The sequence below is a fragment of the Benincasa hispida genome, chromosome 4, assembly GCF_009727055.1.
Source record: "Benincasa hispida cultivar B227 chromosome 4, ASM972705v1, whole genome shotgun sequence".
Lineage (NCBI taxonomy): Eukaryota > Viridiplantae > Streptophyta > Magnoliopsida > Cucurbitales > Cucurbitaceae > Benincasa > Benincasa hispida.
The window spans coordinates 9,541,332-9,559,245 of NC_052352.1; the positions used below are offsets into that span (position 1 = coordinate 9,541,332).

General features: G+C 31.2%; 1 pseudogene; it reads left to right on the forward strand.

Moving 5' to 3' along the window:
* Positions 1–6,992: 6,992 nt before the first annotated feature.
* Positions 6,993–17,162, forward strand: LOC120076805 (annotated as a pseudogene).
* Positions 17,163–17,914: the final 752 nt, after the last annotated feature.

The window sequence follows — 17,914 nt, forward strand, 5'->3', positions numbered from 1 at the left end:
ATAATCTTGTCTAAGGCTGGAGGTACTTAAGCTGACGGTTTATGAAATATCTGCTACTTAGGGATTATAATTAAAGTATTGAGTGTTGTTAACTTAGTTTTATGAGCATGCGTGAGCAGTATGAGGTAATCAAATGGTTTTATCACTTAGACATCGTAGGTTAAATCCAAATATAATTGTTATACTTGGATAATCACCTAGACTTAGGATTTTTTAGTCGACATATACCTAAGTGAATAAATATACTGAATTATTCAGAACACTTCTCTGGGAGATTAGCATTATATATGATATATTGTTTTTAGCTCTAACGTCCCCAAGAGTTCACACCATGAGATCGAAAATCAATTTTCTATAACTTCTATCATGACTGCTTCATTGGGAAAGTGTTTGCATGGGTCAATAAGAAAGTGAATAGGAAAAGTTGTTCATAGTAAGTGGGTGAAGGAAATGTGTCAACATATCCTACGGTCTCCTCCATTAGTTTGAACTGTGAGATTCTTATGTTGCCTACTGTCGTTTTTATGCAACATTAGCTAGTCGTTTTTATTGACTATCTCCTCAGAAGGTTGTAACATGATTCAAAACAACTCAAACTTCAGAAATGAATAAGGGTTTTTTTAGTTCTATTTTTAGCATTGTCTTTCATTTCGAGGGCTTGTTGATACCATTCTATAAAAATCTACAAATTGAGGGTCACACTTGTTAGTAAAGTTCTTGACAAAAAACGGTAACTAAATAACTAAAGGAATAAAGAGTTATTTTGGAATTAGTTTTTAGTCATGAATATCTTGCTTTAGTGAAGGACTATTTGACTGCCCCTCGGTAACATCTATCCCGACCCGCTAAAGTATCGTTGCAAATAAATAATGATAATTGGTTACACTATTACTTTTTCTAAAATAAAATTGGATTTATATGCAATTTCCTAATAGAATTTGTTTATGTCTGTCTCAGCATGTAGAATTCAATTATCCAACTTTTAGCTTCCGACAAATTTAACAGCGAGGGTTATTCCAACTGGAAATCAAACATCAATACGATACTAGTTGTAGATGATTTAAAGTGCGTTTTAACGGAGGAACGTACTCAAGTTTCCAGCTTTACAAAAAACTGAAATGTTCGAGATGCATATGACAAATGGGTTAGGGTTAATGAAAAAGTCTGAGCCTACATCTTAGCTAGTATATCTGATGTGTTAACTAAAAAACATGAGAGCATGGTCACCGCTAAGGAGATCATGGAGTTGTTATAGGTAATGTTTGGACAATCGTCCTTATGTGTACGGCGTGGTGTTATTAAATACATTTACAATTCCCATATGAAGGAAGGGACCTTTGTTAGAGAACATGTCCTGGACATGATGACCCACTTCAACATCGTGGAAGCAAACAGGGCTGTCATAAATGAATAGAGTGTAATGAATAAAATAGAATATAATCTTACTAAAATAGAATATAATCTTACTACTCTTTTGAATGAGATTCAGACTTACCAATCCTTGATGAAAAATAAAAAATCCGGAAGAGGAAGCAAATGTTGTTACCCAAAGAAAATTCCAGAAGGGATCGTCATATGGGATAAAACCTTCTGATAAGAAGTCTGGACCTTTTAAGGATAAGAGCATCCAAATGAAGAAGAAGGGAAAAGGAAAAAATAAGACTCCTGCAAAGAATAGCAAGACGAAAGTTGCAAAAGGAAAATATTTCTATTGCAATGAGGATGGACATTGGAAAAGAAATTGCCCTAAATATCTTGTTGAAAAGAAGGTTGAAAAGGAAAACCAAGGTAAATTTGATTTACATGTAATTGAAACATGTTTAGTGGAAAATTCTTATTTGACCTAGATACTCGATTCAAGCGTTGTTAACCATATTTGCACTTTCTTTAAGGAAACTAGTTCTTGGAAACAGTTGATAGAGAACGAGATGACTTGCAAGGTAGGAACAGGTGAATTCATTTCGGCTCGTGCAGTGAAAGATCTAAAGTTATTTTTTGGAGATACTTACATTTTGTTGGAAAATGTATATTATGTACCAAACATGAAAAGAAATTTAATTTCAATCTCCTGTATATTAGAACATATATAAAGTTTCTTATGATATCAATGAAGCTTTCATTAATTCAAAAGGTATTCAAATATGTATGCTAAACTTGAAAATAATTTATATATGTTAAAACCAACTGAGGAAAAAGCTAATTTAAATATAGAGATGTTTAAAATAGCTAAAACTCATAATAAGAAACGGAGAAATTCTCTTAATGCCTATCTTTGGCACTTAAGACGTAGACACATAAATCTCAATAGGATTGAGAGGTTAATTCTTTACCTCTGTGTGAGTCATGTCTTGAGGGTAAAATGACTAAGAGATCTTTTACAAGAAAAGATCTAAAAGCCAAAGAACCTCTGGAGCTTGTGCATTCAGATCTTTGTGGTCCGATGAATATTAGAGCTCGAGGAGAATTTGAATATTTCATCAGTTTTATTGATGACTAGATATGGTTATGTTTACCTAATGTATCATAAGTCTGAAACTTTTGAAAAATTCAAAGAGTACAAGGAAAAGGTTGAGAACTTATTCGGTAAAGAAATTAAGACACTTAGATCAGACCGAGGTGGTGAATATATGGATTTAGAATTCCAGAACTATTTGATAGAACATGGAATTCGCTCCCAACTTATTGTATCTTATACACCACAACATGATGTAGTGGAAAGGATAAATAGAACCTTGTTAGACATGGTTCGTTCGATGGTGAGTTATGCCTTGTCACCTTAGTCTTTTTTTGGGGGGTATGCAGTACAAACGACCGTATTTATTTTGAACATGGTCTCTCGAAAAGCTTTTCAGAAAAACTATACGAGTCATGGAGAAGGCGTAAAGGTAGTTTACATCACTTCAGGATTTAGGAATGCCCAACACATGTATTGGTGCAAAACTCAAAGAAATTGGAATAACGTTCTAAAGTGTGCCTATTTGTAGGATACCCCAAAGAAACAAAAGATGGCTTGTTTTATGATCCCCAAGATGATAAAGTGGTTGTATCGACAAATGCTAGATTTTTAGAGGAAGGCCACATAAGAAATCATCGAACCTCGTAGTAAACTAGTATTGAATAAGATGTTTAGAGAAACTATAGAAAAATCAACAAAAGTTGTTGATCAGTCTGGTCCTTCAACAAGAATTGTTGATGAAACTGGTCTATCACATCCTTCTCAAGAATGAAGAATACCTCGACATAGTAGGAGGGTTGTTTAACAATCTGATTGGTACATTGGTTTAACAAAAACTTAGATCATCATATCTAATGATGACTTAGAGGATATATTGACCTTTAAACAAGCAATGAATGATGTAGATAGAGACCAATTGGTAAAAGTCATGGACCTTGAAATGGAGTCTATATACTTCAGTTCAGTCTGGGAACTTGTAGATGAACCAGATGGGGTAAAATCTATTGGTTGTAAGTGGATCTACAGGAGAAAACGAGACTAAGCTGGTAAGGTAAAGACTTACAAAACTAGACTCGTGGCAAAAGAATTTACCCAAAGAAAGGGGTTAAACTATGAAAAAAACCTTCTCTTCTATTTCCATGATCAAGTCTATTAGAATACTTTTATCCATTACCGCTTTTTATGATTATGAAATATGGAAAATGGATGTCAAGATAGCATTTTTGAATGACTATCTTGAAGAAAGTATCTACGTGTCTCAATTAGAAGGGTTCATTGAACAGGGTCAAGAGAAAAAAGTTTGCAAGCTTAAAAGATCCATTTATGGGTAACAAACATCTCAATCCTGGAATATGACTTTAAATAGAATATTGATAAACCTTGTATTTACAAGAAAATTGTGAATAAAACTGTAGCTGTTTTTATACTATATGTTGATGATATCCTATTCATTGGGAATGAGATAGGATTCCTTGCTGACGTCAGGGATGATTGGCATTACAATTTCAAATGAAAGAATTAGATGATGCACAATATGCTCTTGGAATCCAAATAGTTCGGAATCGCAATAACATAATGCTAGCATTATCTCAAGCATCTTATATAGACAAGATATTGTCTAGCTATAAAATGCAAAATTCCAAAAGAGGATTATTACCTTGTAGACATGAAATTCATTTGTCTAAGGAGCAATGTCCTCAGACACCTCAATAAGTTGAGGAAATGAAAAGAATTCCATATACATCAGCAGTCGGGAGTTTGTTGTATGCCATGTTATGTACACATCCAGACGTGCTATGTGGTTGGAATACTCAGTAGGTTTCAGTACAATCCTAAATATAGTCATTAGACTGTCGATAAGAATATCCTTAAATATCTTTGAAGAACAAGGGACTATATGCTCGTGTATGGCTCTAAGAATTTGATTCTTAATGGATACACTAATTCTGATTTTTAAACCGATGTGGATTCTAGGAAATCTACTTCGGGGGTATTCACTCTAAATTGAGAAGCTATAGTATGAAGGAGTATAAAACAAAGTTATATTGCTAAATCCACCATGGAAGTCGAATATATAGTTGCATGTGAAACAACCAAAGAAGTAGTATGCCTTAGAAAGTTCTTGATCGATTTGGAAGTGATTCCAAATATGCATCTGCCAATCACCCTCTATTATGATAACGGTGGAGCAGTTGTCATCTGAAAAGAACCAAGAAGCCATAAGTGCGGAAAGAACATCAAGTGCAAGTACCATATCATCTGGGAGATAGTACATCGAGAAGATGTAACCATCATGTACATAGCCTCAGAAGATAATTTAGCTGATCTATTTTCAAAGGCCCTCATGGCTAAAGTATTCAAGGGTCATCTAGTCAGGCTAGGACTACGAGCTTCATAAATCTAGGCCAAGTGGGAGAAATTATGGGTATATGGGTGCCATAGTTTATTGTATTTATTCTCTTATACTCAACATTGTATATATTATATATTTCAACCCACAAGAGTTTTATCCAAGTGGGAGTTTGTTAGGTTATATGTCCTAAAACTCGCAGTTTGTAAACATTAAATTGAGAGTTTTTTAATAAATTTGTTATTGAATATATAACTTGCATTCATAGATTCATAAATCCAATATAGCTAAACGAACCCATGACGATAATATGAATACTTAAACTTATTGTAAGACATAAAAGAGGATCAAGTTTAGTATATAACCAAAACAATCTATAAGTATATGGATAGGGTTGGGTACCTTATCCTAAGGACACTATGGATGCGGCTTACTTTGTATATTGATAAAAACAATGTGATCCCAAAGTCGTTCATGTGGAAACATATGAGTGAGGGCATCTTATGTAAAAGATGTTTGCATAAGATTGGACCACGAAATAATCACCTTTCTTTAAAAAGACTGTTTACTGTTAAAATTGACTATTTGAATTCAATGACCTAAGGTAACTTGATCTCAATCCTGATCTAACTATGAACTTCAGTTTATTTGAGATTATTCTTTAATCTACATTGGTGAGAGTGACTCAACATCCCACTCAATAGGGGTAAGATCGGATTGATAGCTGGGGACATAGTCCTACCAGACGGAACTCACTCTTACCCATTTTTGGGTTAGCAGATAGGTTTATTGGTAGAACCATAAACTAATTGTTCATTAGAGGATTAATGAAGACTTAAGAAGCAAGATGTATTACAGGGATAAAATGATAATTTTGACCTAGCGCTAAATACGAACAACCTGTGAAGGGTCGACTTACTGATTTTGATTAAATCAAGTGGACAAAAGTAAATCTATAGTGAGGAGAGTGTAACTATTGAACTATAGTGGAATGTCTCGGTAGTTAACGAATATTGATTAATTCAGATTAGAGAGTTTAACCAATTAATCCCAAATCATTGGAACTCATGATCTATAGGTCCGTTAAGTCTATCTAGCTCGTAAAAGGATTAAACCTTAGAATATAGCATGTTGAGAGAATTTGAAATGTTCAAATTCAGTTTAGGGTTTGGATTATTATATTCGATATAATTAAACAGTTTTGGAGAGTTAAAAATATTTTAAAAAAGATTTAAATATTAATCACATGAATAAGGATTCATGTTTTGGATTTGGTATTAAATTAATTAATTAATTAATTAAATTTTTTATTAATTATTTATTTAAAATAAAATAAAATTGAAGTTCAAAATTTTCAAATTCAATATTCAATTTCCCATTTAATTTCAATATGAATTCTTTTTTTAAAAAAATTAAAATTGAATTAAAAATGGGGGAAATTTGTTTAAAAAAGGGTGAAAGTGGGTTTTTCCCACTTTTCACACCTAATACACCTTCCTAAGTAGAAATTTGAGTGTGAAATTCTCCTTCACTCTTAATTTGCATGTTGAGATTGATAAATACTAGCTTAATCAACAAAATTTTCATCACGCAAAACAAGAAACACTAAAGAAATATTCTAATTCTTTTCACTCAATCTCTCCAAAACTCATCCTAAAACCCTACTCAATTTGGATCCCACAATCCAATCTAAGGCCTGAGAATAGTATAGAAGATCTTTGTGGTAGTTTACAATCTGTTGGAAAGAAGAAATCAATTAGAATTTGCACAAATTGGAAGTTCTTCAAAGGTTATGTTCTTAAAACACTTTTTACTGTTATTTTATGACCTTGCATGCAAATCCTCTAAAATTAATGTAATCAGAGTGTGTTGATTGTCAACCCCATCACGAACAACCTTTAAAGGATTGACTTACTGATTATGATTAAATCAAGTGGGCAGAAATATATCTACATCGAGAGAAGATTGATACTGGATTTGAAGGAAGTGGAAGAGTTTTTCAAAGGTTATGTTTCTAAACTCTACTTTCTATTTTTCCATGAACTTGCATGCTTATTTACTCAAATTGATGTAGTTAGAGTGTTTAATGGTTCTATTTGCTTCAGCTTGTTGATTGTCAACACTAACAACATACACCTATTTTACACCTTTCTTTTACGTCTACTTGCATAGACACAAGAGATCAAAATGGCTTTGTTTAGACTATCAATCTTGCTATGTACATTGTTATTTGGCTCTTCCTTCTCAAGGGCTGCTTCTCCTAAGAACATATAAATCCTTGATGGTCAAAGCAATATGGCTGGTCGAGGGGGAGTTGAGAATAATCAAGTGAGAAATGAGGGGATGGATATCAACAAAACGGGTTAATCCCACAAAAATGTCAATTTGACCCATCCATCCTACGATTAAACCCTGCATGCCAATGGAAGATGGCACGAGAGCCTCTACATGAAGGGATTGATATCAACAAAACGTTTGGGATTGGTCTAGGAATGCTATTTTCTCACTAGTTATTAGCAAAACCAGGGCCAAATGAAGGCATAGTGGGTAGTTCCTTGTGTTAGAGGTGTGGCACCATAATTGAACAATGGATTAAAAATCCTAGCAATCCTGATGTAACATTTTACAAAAATTTCATCGAACGAATCAAAGCATCAGATAAATAAGGTGGGGCTGTGCGTGCTCTTTTTTTATTTTAAGGGGAGAGTGATGCAGCTAGGAGTGACACTGCTAGTAAAGACAAAGACAACCTAAAGAATTTCTTCAGCGAAATTCGCAACGATATGAAGCCTAGAGTTTAACCCATCATTCTTGTTAAAATAGTCCTCTATTATTTTATATGAAGCATGATACTCATGATTTACTGGTAATGAAGCAGCACAAGATGCAGTCAGTAAGGAGCTACCAGATATGGTGACCATCAATGCCTTGAAATTACCTATAAACATTGACACACATGTGAAAAAATGGTCAAGTTTGATAGAGAAAGCAAAGATCGTCCCAGTTTTATTTTTTATTTTTTATACAAAATGAAAATTACAGAATATAATTATGCAAAATACAAAAATTTTACAGCTTGCAAAATAAATTAGGAAAAAATAGGGTTTAGGGAAGACTTACCTTTGAAGAACCATTCCTCACGAATCCTCTTCTCTGAATTGATAACAATAAAGAAAAAAAAAAGCATGACCACCATCACAAGATCTTCCTCTGTATTCTCTTTTGGGTAGAGAAAATTCTTAGGAGACGTAGGCTTTAAGTTTTGGGAGATGTAGAGAAGAATTTGGGAGGAGAAAATTCTCAGAGAAAAATTTTGTGAGAAGAATTTGGAGCGTACTTCTGCAAATCTCTTCCACAGACCTTCTGTGAAGAAGAAGAAAACCCATCGTTCAATTGTCCCACTCCACACGTTTTTTTTTCAGAGACAATTAAAGGAAATTCCTTTTAATTTTGAAAATTAAATTAAAAATAATTTTAATTTAAATAACAATTATATATATATATATACAATAACTAATTTGTTATATGTATACATAACTATATGTTATATCATATATAGAATATAATCTATAGTTTTAATATTGTATCGAATACAATATATCTAGTTTTAATTCTTTCAATCATTTGTGGTATTTAATATAAATCACATTTATACTAAATTTAATTATATAAATCCAATTCACATAATTAATATTTGAATCAGATTCAAATATTTAGTTTCTCTCAAATAAACTTTATATTATAATGCATCAAATACATTATATTAATTATATTACATATAATTAATTTATAATAATTATATCATATATAATTAATACCTTCAATTAATTTGAACAGTTCAAATTGATCCAAAATAAATTCTCAATAATACCTGTTGAGCTGCAGAGGGAACCTTATGGACCTATAGATTAAAGCTCCAATGGTACTTGAATAAATAATTAAATTTCTTTAATTAAATTATTCAACATCTATTAATTGTTGGTAAGTCTATTAAAGATCGACAGCTTCACTCTTCGCACTATAGATATATTTCTGTGTCCATTTGATATAATCAGTCAATAGTGCGATGACCCTTCACAAATTGCTCGTAAGTACAACTGGACCAAAATTACCGTTTTGCCCTGTAGTTGCATCTAACTTCTTAAGTACCACTAATCCCTCAAATGAACAATAAGTCATAATCCAACTATGACCAAACCCCTCTCAGGTCAAGAGAGGGTGTGGCGCCACATTTTTCAAGCCTAGGAATCAGCCTTAAGGGAGAAATTTATCTACTTACCCAGACGTTAGAGAATGAGTGAATTCCGTCTTGTGTAATTGTGTTCTCATCTCTCCTTATCAGAGGAATCCCCAAAATGGTAAGCTTATTGAGTCAGCGAACTGACCACCCTCACCCATACAAATCAAAGGATCGCCTTCATAGGCAGGAGTTCACAACTCACTCAAGATTCAAATCATGTCACCTATGGTCATCCTGGTGAAATGTAAATCTCTATTATTAATGATGTTATACATGAGATAACCATTTCGTGGTCCAGCATTATACAAGCCCCTTTGTATGAAACACCCCCGCTTTTATGTCTCTACATGAATGATCAGAATTAGATCATTTTTAACACTTTACAACAATTGTTACATCTACATAACGGGTCATATTCGTAGTGTTAACAAGATAAGTTACCCAACCTTATCTATCTACTACAAACCATTTAGGTTATCATTTAACCACGATCCACTTGTATGTCTCTATATACATGTTTAAGCTATAGAAGATAACCTTGGATGTTAGTTTATTGGTTTGTGGGTTAATGCTACTAAATGTCGAATAAAATATCTAATATTTTATTAAACAAATAAATGGTTTGTACACTATAATTACAAACTACAGGACCCACGAGATTTAGGACATCAACACCAACAACATGAAGGTTTTAACCAAGATCATGGTCATTTTAATACCAACATGGAAATTACTTTAATCCCACTATGGTCATTTACTCTAATTATATTATTTATCATTTCTAGTCTCTATTAACTTTCGTATCTATCTCAATAAAATCACCATTCCACCTAATCTCTTTCTTTAAATCTCAAATTAATTGATTGTTTTCTTTTAATGTCTTCGTTAAATTTCATAATATATATATATATATATATATATATATATATCCCAAGTACTTTAGCTCTTCCAAATTTCATGATCCCTATATTAAACTCAGTTACTATTTGATTCTTTACGAACATCACTCTCTGAAAATGTACTTATTTAAAGTCGAACGCAAATAGTAAACTAAATAACCTTATAACCTTATAATCTTATAATTTAGAAAGTCTGACCATAAATAACCTTATAATTTGATTCATTTATGAAAGTCTAAACCTATAAATAACTTTTATAATTTAGAAAAGTAAAGCAATTATTTAAAGTCGAACGCAAATGTAAACTAACCTTACCAGAATAATGTTTTAAAAGAAGCTAGTTACAAACCATCGATCCAATTAATAATGTGTTTGTGGCCTTTCAACATAGACTTTAGATGTGCAAATATGTATTAAAACTAAATTTCAAAAAAAGTGTTGCAATATAAAAAAGTGATAGTCTACTATTAAGACTTCAAGCTAGTGAATGTTTTTAATTTGTTAATCAAATATATTATATTGTAACAACTTCTTGAATTTTCTCTTATAAAACTCTTTTAAATATAGCTTTTAGCCTCTTCTTTTTTTAAAGCCATACATGAGGTTGTTTTTATCATCACAAAATATATGAAATCTCTTAACAATATTTATTCTCATTTTGGTATCAAACTCAAATTTAAAAATTATAGTAAGATGTTTCAAAATTAATAAGCAATTAAACATTTTAATTGATGAAAATGAAAGTCAAAATTGATAGAATAAATATTACTAAGGGTAATCTGGCCACCAAAGTTTGATTCTTGTTTGAGACAGGTTTATTTCCTTTTTTAATTTTAGCCAATTTTTGTCACTTAAAATTTCTTATATATAATATATATATATATATCCATATATATGTTCATATTTATATACAAGTATTTTTTAAATTTTAGACGCATTTGGTGATTATTTATTTTTAGTTTTTGAAAATTAAGACAAATTATAACACTAGTTTTATATATAATTTTTTTAGCTTTTTTATTTACTTTACCATCATTTTTAAATCACATTAAAGTCAATCTAAGTTTAATTTTTAGTGTTTAAAATTATGACTAGTAAGTATCTAAAATTTTAATTTTAATTTTAATAAGTCCCTTAAAAATGTTTAATAGATTTATAAAATTAAATTTAGTGTAAAAAAATCTCATAAAATATTTGAAATGCTTAAAGTAATAGTTATTAGATAAAAAAAAAAATTGTTTCTAATTAAACCTCAAAATTTCAATTTTTGAAAATTCAAGAACTATATATAGCACAAATTTAGATGTTAGTAAGCTAAAATTTTTGCCCCTAACATGTAATTTTGATCTACCAATCTCCATATTTAGTTAGTTATAATCGTTTGACGATATTATATCAGTACGTACACCTAAAATTATGTTTAGTTGAAGTTGTGGGACCTTTAATATTAATATTGTTGTTTTCAAAACTTATTAGAGAAATATTGTTGTTTTGAAACTTATTGGAAAAATATTGTTGTTTTGGGAGTTCGAGGCTAGAAGTTGAAGGTTGAGGATTCGACTAATGTAGAGGTCGAACGTTGAGAACTCGACAAACAAAGAAAAACTTGGAAACAATAATAAATTAGGGTTGTTGAGGGTTGAACCCTCGATAAGGAAAAGGAAATCTCACTAGTTTTGACATACATAAGTCGAAACTTTAACCCTCGACAAGGAAGATAAGTGGGTAAAGCAAATTGTAAGAGAGAGCGAGATTGAGATCGAGATTGTAGGAGAGAGCGAGATTGAAAGCGAGATTGTAGGAGAGAGCGAGATTGAGGATGGGACAATCTCCAACGTCTATAGAATGTATGCATCTCGCTCTCTCCTACAATCTCGCTCTCTTCTATAATCTCGCTCTCAATCTTTCTCTCTCTCACAATCTCGCTCTCTCTGAACATCTTGCTCTCTCAATCTCACTCTCTTTTACAACTCGCTCTCAATCTCGCTCTCTCTTACAATCTCGCTCTCAATCTCGCTCTTTCAATCTCTCTCTCTCTTATAATCTCGCTCAGAATCTCACTCTCTCTTACAATTCAAAATTCTGTTATTGTTGTTATTTTTTCATTAATGATTACTAGCTTTTTTTTTTCTCATTGGTCATGTATATATATATATATATATATGTATATGTATATTTCAATGGAAAGTAAATAAATTTATTGTATATTCAATTTTTTTTTATTATAAAGTTGTACATTATTCTTTTAATTAACTTGTACATTATTCTTTTAATTAAGTTGTACATTATTCTTCTAATTAACTTGTACATTATTCTTCTAATTAAGTTGTACATTATTCTTTTAATTAAGTTGTACATTATTCTTTTAATTAAGTTGTACATTATTCTTTTAATTAAGTTGTACATTATTCTTCTAATTGAGAAATAAATATTTTTTTAATTGAGAAATAAATATTTTTTTTTTCAGATTATGGCTTTAAACCCAGGACCTGTTGATCCTGATGTTTTGTACGACCAGTCCATTCATCGATCATCTATTGTATGGAGAGATCATACTACTGGAGAAATATCTTGCAGGCGTCAAGAGGAAGTTCTCCAGCACACTATCTCGCTCCACCCTCGAATACTACCTCTATTGTGCACATCTGGATTCTATGCGGTTTCTAGATTAGGATTTATTCAGTTGGACTAGCATTTGATCACAGCCTTGGTCGAGAGATGGAGGCCCGAGACGCATACATTCCATATGTCTGTTGGAGAGTGCACTATCACTCTACAAGACATAGAAGTGTTGTTGAGGTTACCTGTTGACAGTGAGCCGGTCACCGGAGTGATGTACGATGACTGGTTAGAAGTTTGTCAACTGTACCTCGGTGTGACCCCACCTGCCGACAAGATTAAAGAATTGAGGTTAAGTTTAATATGGTTAGGAACACAATTTCATGAGCTCATAGATGATGCAGACGAGGAAACCGTCATAAGATATGCATGAGCATATATACTACAAATGATGGGTGGAAGTCTGTTTTCAGATAAATCAAGTCATTTTGTTCACTTGATGTTCCTGCTACTGTTAGCTAACCTCCATGATGCGGGCGGTATTCGTGGGGTGGAGCATGCTTGGCATAGTTGTATTGACAACTATGCGAAGCAACAAGACCTGAGGTTTGAGAGATAGTTGAGCCTCTCATACTTTTGCAACTATGGGCTTGGGAGCGATTTCCAACAATGGCTCCACAGCTACAACATGTTAATGAAGCTCAGTTAATTCGACGAGCTTACGTTTCTCGGTATGTTGTATTAATTCAATTTAATTTTTATATCACTGATCTAGTTAATTTAAATTCTAAATTATCAATTTAAAAATTTAGGTGGAGAGACAAATTTTGTGTGACTAGGACAGCCACACATGTAGTCAGCCAATATATGAAAAAATGGTCAAGTTTGATAGAGAAAGCAAAGATCGTCCCAGTTTTATTTTTTATTTTTTTATACAAAATGAAAATTACAGAATATAATTATGCAAAATACAAAAATTTACAGCTTGCAAAATAAAATTAGGAAAAAATAGGGTTTAGGGAAGACTTACCTTTGAAGAACCATTCCTCACGAATCCTCTTCCTTGAATTGATAACAATAAAGAAAAAAAAAAAGCATGACCACCATCACAAGATCTTCCTCTGTATTCTCTTTTGGTAGAGAAAATTCTTAGGAGACGTAGGCTTTAAGTTTTGGGAGATGTAGAGAAGATTTGGGAGGAGAAAATTCTCAGAGAAAAATTTTGTGAGAAGAATTTGGAGCGTACTTCTGCAAATCTCTTCCACAGGACCTTCTGTGAAGAAGAAGAAAACCCATCGTTCAATTGTCCCACTCCAACCGTTTTTTTTTTCAGAGACAATTAAAGGAAATTCCTTTTATATTTTGAAAATTAAATTAAAAATAATTTTATTTAAATAACAATATTATATTATATATTACAATAACTAATTTGTTATATGTATACATAACTATATGTTTATATCATATATAGAATATAATCTATAGTTTTAATATTGTATCGATACAATATATCTAGTTTTAATTCTTTCAATCATTTGTGGTATTTAATATAAATCACATTTATACTAAATTTAATTATATAAATCCAATTCACATAATTAATATTTGAATCAGATTCAAATTATTTAGTTCTCTCAAATAAACTTTATATATTAATGCATCCAAATACATTATATTAATTATATTACATATAATTAATTTATAATAATTATATCATATATTAATTAATACCTTTCAATTAATTTGAAACAGTTCAAATTGATCCAAAATAAATTCTCAATAATACCTGTTGAGCTGCAGAGGGAACCTTATGGACCTATAGATTAAAGCTCCAATGGTACTTGAATAAATAATTAAATTTCTTTAATTAAATTATTCAACATCTATTAATTGTTGGTAAGTCTATTAAAGATCGACAGCTTCACTCTTCGCACTATAGATATATTTCTGTGTCCATTTGATATAATCAGTCAATAGTGCGATGACCCTTCACAAATTGCTCGTAAGTACAACTGGACCAAAATTACCGTTTTGCCCTGTAGTTGCATCTAACTTCTTAAGTACCACTAATCCCTCAAATGAACAATAAGTCATAATCCAACTATGACCAAACCCCTCTCAGGTCAAGAGAGGTGTGGCGCCCACATTTTTCAAGCCTAGGAATCAGCCTTAAGGGAGAAATTTATCTACTTACCCAGACGTTAAGAATGATGTGAATTCCGTCTTGTGTAATTGTGTTCTCATTCTCCTTATCAGAGGAATCCCCAAAATGGTAAGCTTATTGAGTCAGCGAACTGACCACCCTCACCCATACAAATCAAAGGATCGCCTTCATAGGCAGGATTCACCAACTCACTCAAGATTCAAATCATGTCACCTATGGTCATCCTGGTGAAATGTAAATCTCTATTATTAATGATGTTATACATGAGATAACCATTTCGTGGTCCAGCATTATACAAGCCCCTTTTGTATGAAACACCCCCGCTTTTATGTCTCTACATGAATGATCAGAATTAGATCATTTTTAACACTTTACAACAATTGTTAATCTACATAACGGGTCATATTCGTAGTGTTAACAAGATAAGTTACCCAACCTTAATCTATCTACTACAAACCATTAGGTTATCATTTAACCACGATCCACTTGTATGTCTCTATATACATGTTTAAGCTATAGAAGATAACCTTGGATGTTAGTTTTATTGGTTTGTGGGTTAATGCTACTAAATGTCGAATAAAATATCTAATATTTTATTAAACAAATTAATGGTTTGTACACTATAATTACAAACTACAGGACCCACGAGATTTTAGGACATCAACACCAACAACTGAAGGTTTAACCAAGATCATGGTTTCATTTTTAATACCAACATTGGAATTACTTTAATCCACTATGGTCATTTACTCTAATTATATTATTTATCATTTCTAGTCTCTATTAATTTCGTATCTATCTCAATAAAATCACCATTCCACCTAATCTCTTTCTTTAAATCTCAAATTAATATGATTGTTTCTTTTAATGTCTTCGTTAAATTTCATATATATATATAATATTTATATATATATATATATCCCAAGTACTTTAGCTCTTCCAAATTTCATGATCCCTATATTAAACTCAGTTACTATTTGATTCTTTACGAACATCACTCTCTGAAAATGTAACTTATTTAAAGTCGAACGCAAATAGTAAACTAAATAACCTTATAACCTTATAATCTTATAATTTAGAAAGTCTGACCATAAATAACCCTTATAATTTGATTCATTTATGAAAGTCTAACCTATAAATAACTTTATAATTTAGAAAGTAAAGCAATTATTTAAAGTCGAACGCAAATGTAAACTAACCTTACCAGAATAATGTTTTAAAAGAAGCTAGTTACAAACCATCGATCCAATATTAAATGTGTTTGTTGGCCTTTCAACATAGACTTTAGATGTGCAAATATGTATTAAAACTTAATTTCAAAAAAAGTGTTGCAATATAAAAAGTGATAGTCTACTATTAAGACTTCAAGCTAGTGAATGTTTTTAATTTGTTAATCAAATATTTATATTGTAACAACTCTTGAATTTTCTCTTATAAAACTCTTTTAAATATAAGCTTGTTAGCCTCTTCTTTTTTTAAAGCCATACATGAGGTTGTTTTTATCATCACAAAATATATGAAATCTCTTAACAATATATTTATTCTCATTTTGGTATCAAAACTCAAATTTAAAAATTATAGTAAGATGTTTCAAAAATTAATAAGCAATTAAACATTTTAATTGATGAAACTGAAAGTCAAAATTGAAGAATAAATATACTAAGGGTAATCTGGCCACCAAAGTTTGATTCTTTGTTTGAGACAGGTTTATTTCCTTTTTTAATTTTAGCCAATTTTTGTCACTTAAAATTTCTTATATATTATATATATATATATATCCATATATATGTTCATATTTATATACAAGAGTTTTTTAAATTTTAGACGATTTCGCAAAAGTAGGGCCAAGAGCAGGCACAGTGGGTTTAGTTTCTTGTGCTAAAGGTGGCACCATAATTGAACAATGGATTAAAAATCCTAGCAATCCTGATGCAACATTTTACAAAAATTTCATTGAACGAATTGAAGCATCAGATAAAGAAGGTGGGGTTGTGCGTGCTCTTTTCTGGTTTCAAGGGGAGAGTGATGCAGCTATGAGTGACACTGCCAATAGATATAAAGACAACCTAAAGAATTTCTTTACCGACATCCGCAATGATATAAAGCCTAGATTTTTACCCATCATTATTGTTAAAATAGCCCTGTATGACTTTATGATGAAGCATGATACTCATGATTTGTCGGTAGTGAGAGCAGCACAAGATGCAGTCAGTCAAGAGCTACCAGATGTGGTGACCATCGATGCTTTGAAATTACCTATAAACGTTGACACACATGAAGGTTTTAACCAAGATCATGGTCATTTTAATACTACAACGCAAATTACTTTGGGTAAATGGTTGGCTGATACCTACCTCTCCCACTATGGTCATTTACTCTAGTTATATAATTTATCATTTTCTAATATCTATTAAATTGCTTATCTATCCCAATAAAACATCATTCACCTCTCTCTTTCTTTAAATCCCTTCTCTATTCAATCTCAATTTAATAAATACACATCTCATTTTATTATTATTTTTTATAATTCCTCATTTAAATAATCAATAATTAAAAAAAAATGTTGTAAAATAGTATAGCTTAAATGTGAGTAGAATTAAATATATCTATTCCACGTGTTTTACCCGCTTCTTTCAACATAACATATTCAAGTTTCATCCATCCCGATTTAAACTAAACTAATAATAATATTAAAATTAAAAATAATATTGAGTGTTTTTAATTTGAGTATAAATTTATGAAATAAAACTTGGAAATTATAACATGATTTCTTGTATATATTTGGTATATTTTAAGAACAAGATTATAAAAAAAAGACTAAAGATAACAAAATATTAATTCTTCTAATAGTGCCTTGGATCTATGATATTGTTACACGTGTTCCGTTGTAAACTTTTTAATAATTATTTTTGTTGAACATTGATATAATATGGTCAAGTTTGACAAGAAGAGGTCTCCCTATATTAATTATATTGGTCCTATATTGTTCACTATCCTTAATTTCAAGAAAGAATATTACAAATCATCACCACAAGAAGTCAGAATCAATATGTGAATTCCTGAAATTTTTTTAAATAAGATCACGATATACCTATTATAAGCCAAATAAATGTTCTTAAATCGTTCTTTCAACCTTGTTTCTCACTTTCCGTACACATACCTACAAGTGCAAGGAGAAGAAAATTAATGTAAACAGAAATCATGATTCAAAAGAAATGGCTTATAAATTTCAAAGTAAATTAGCATT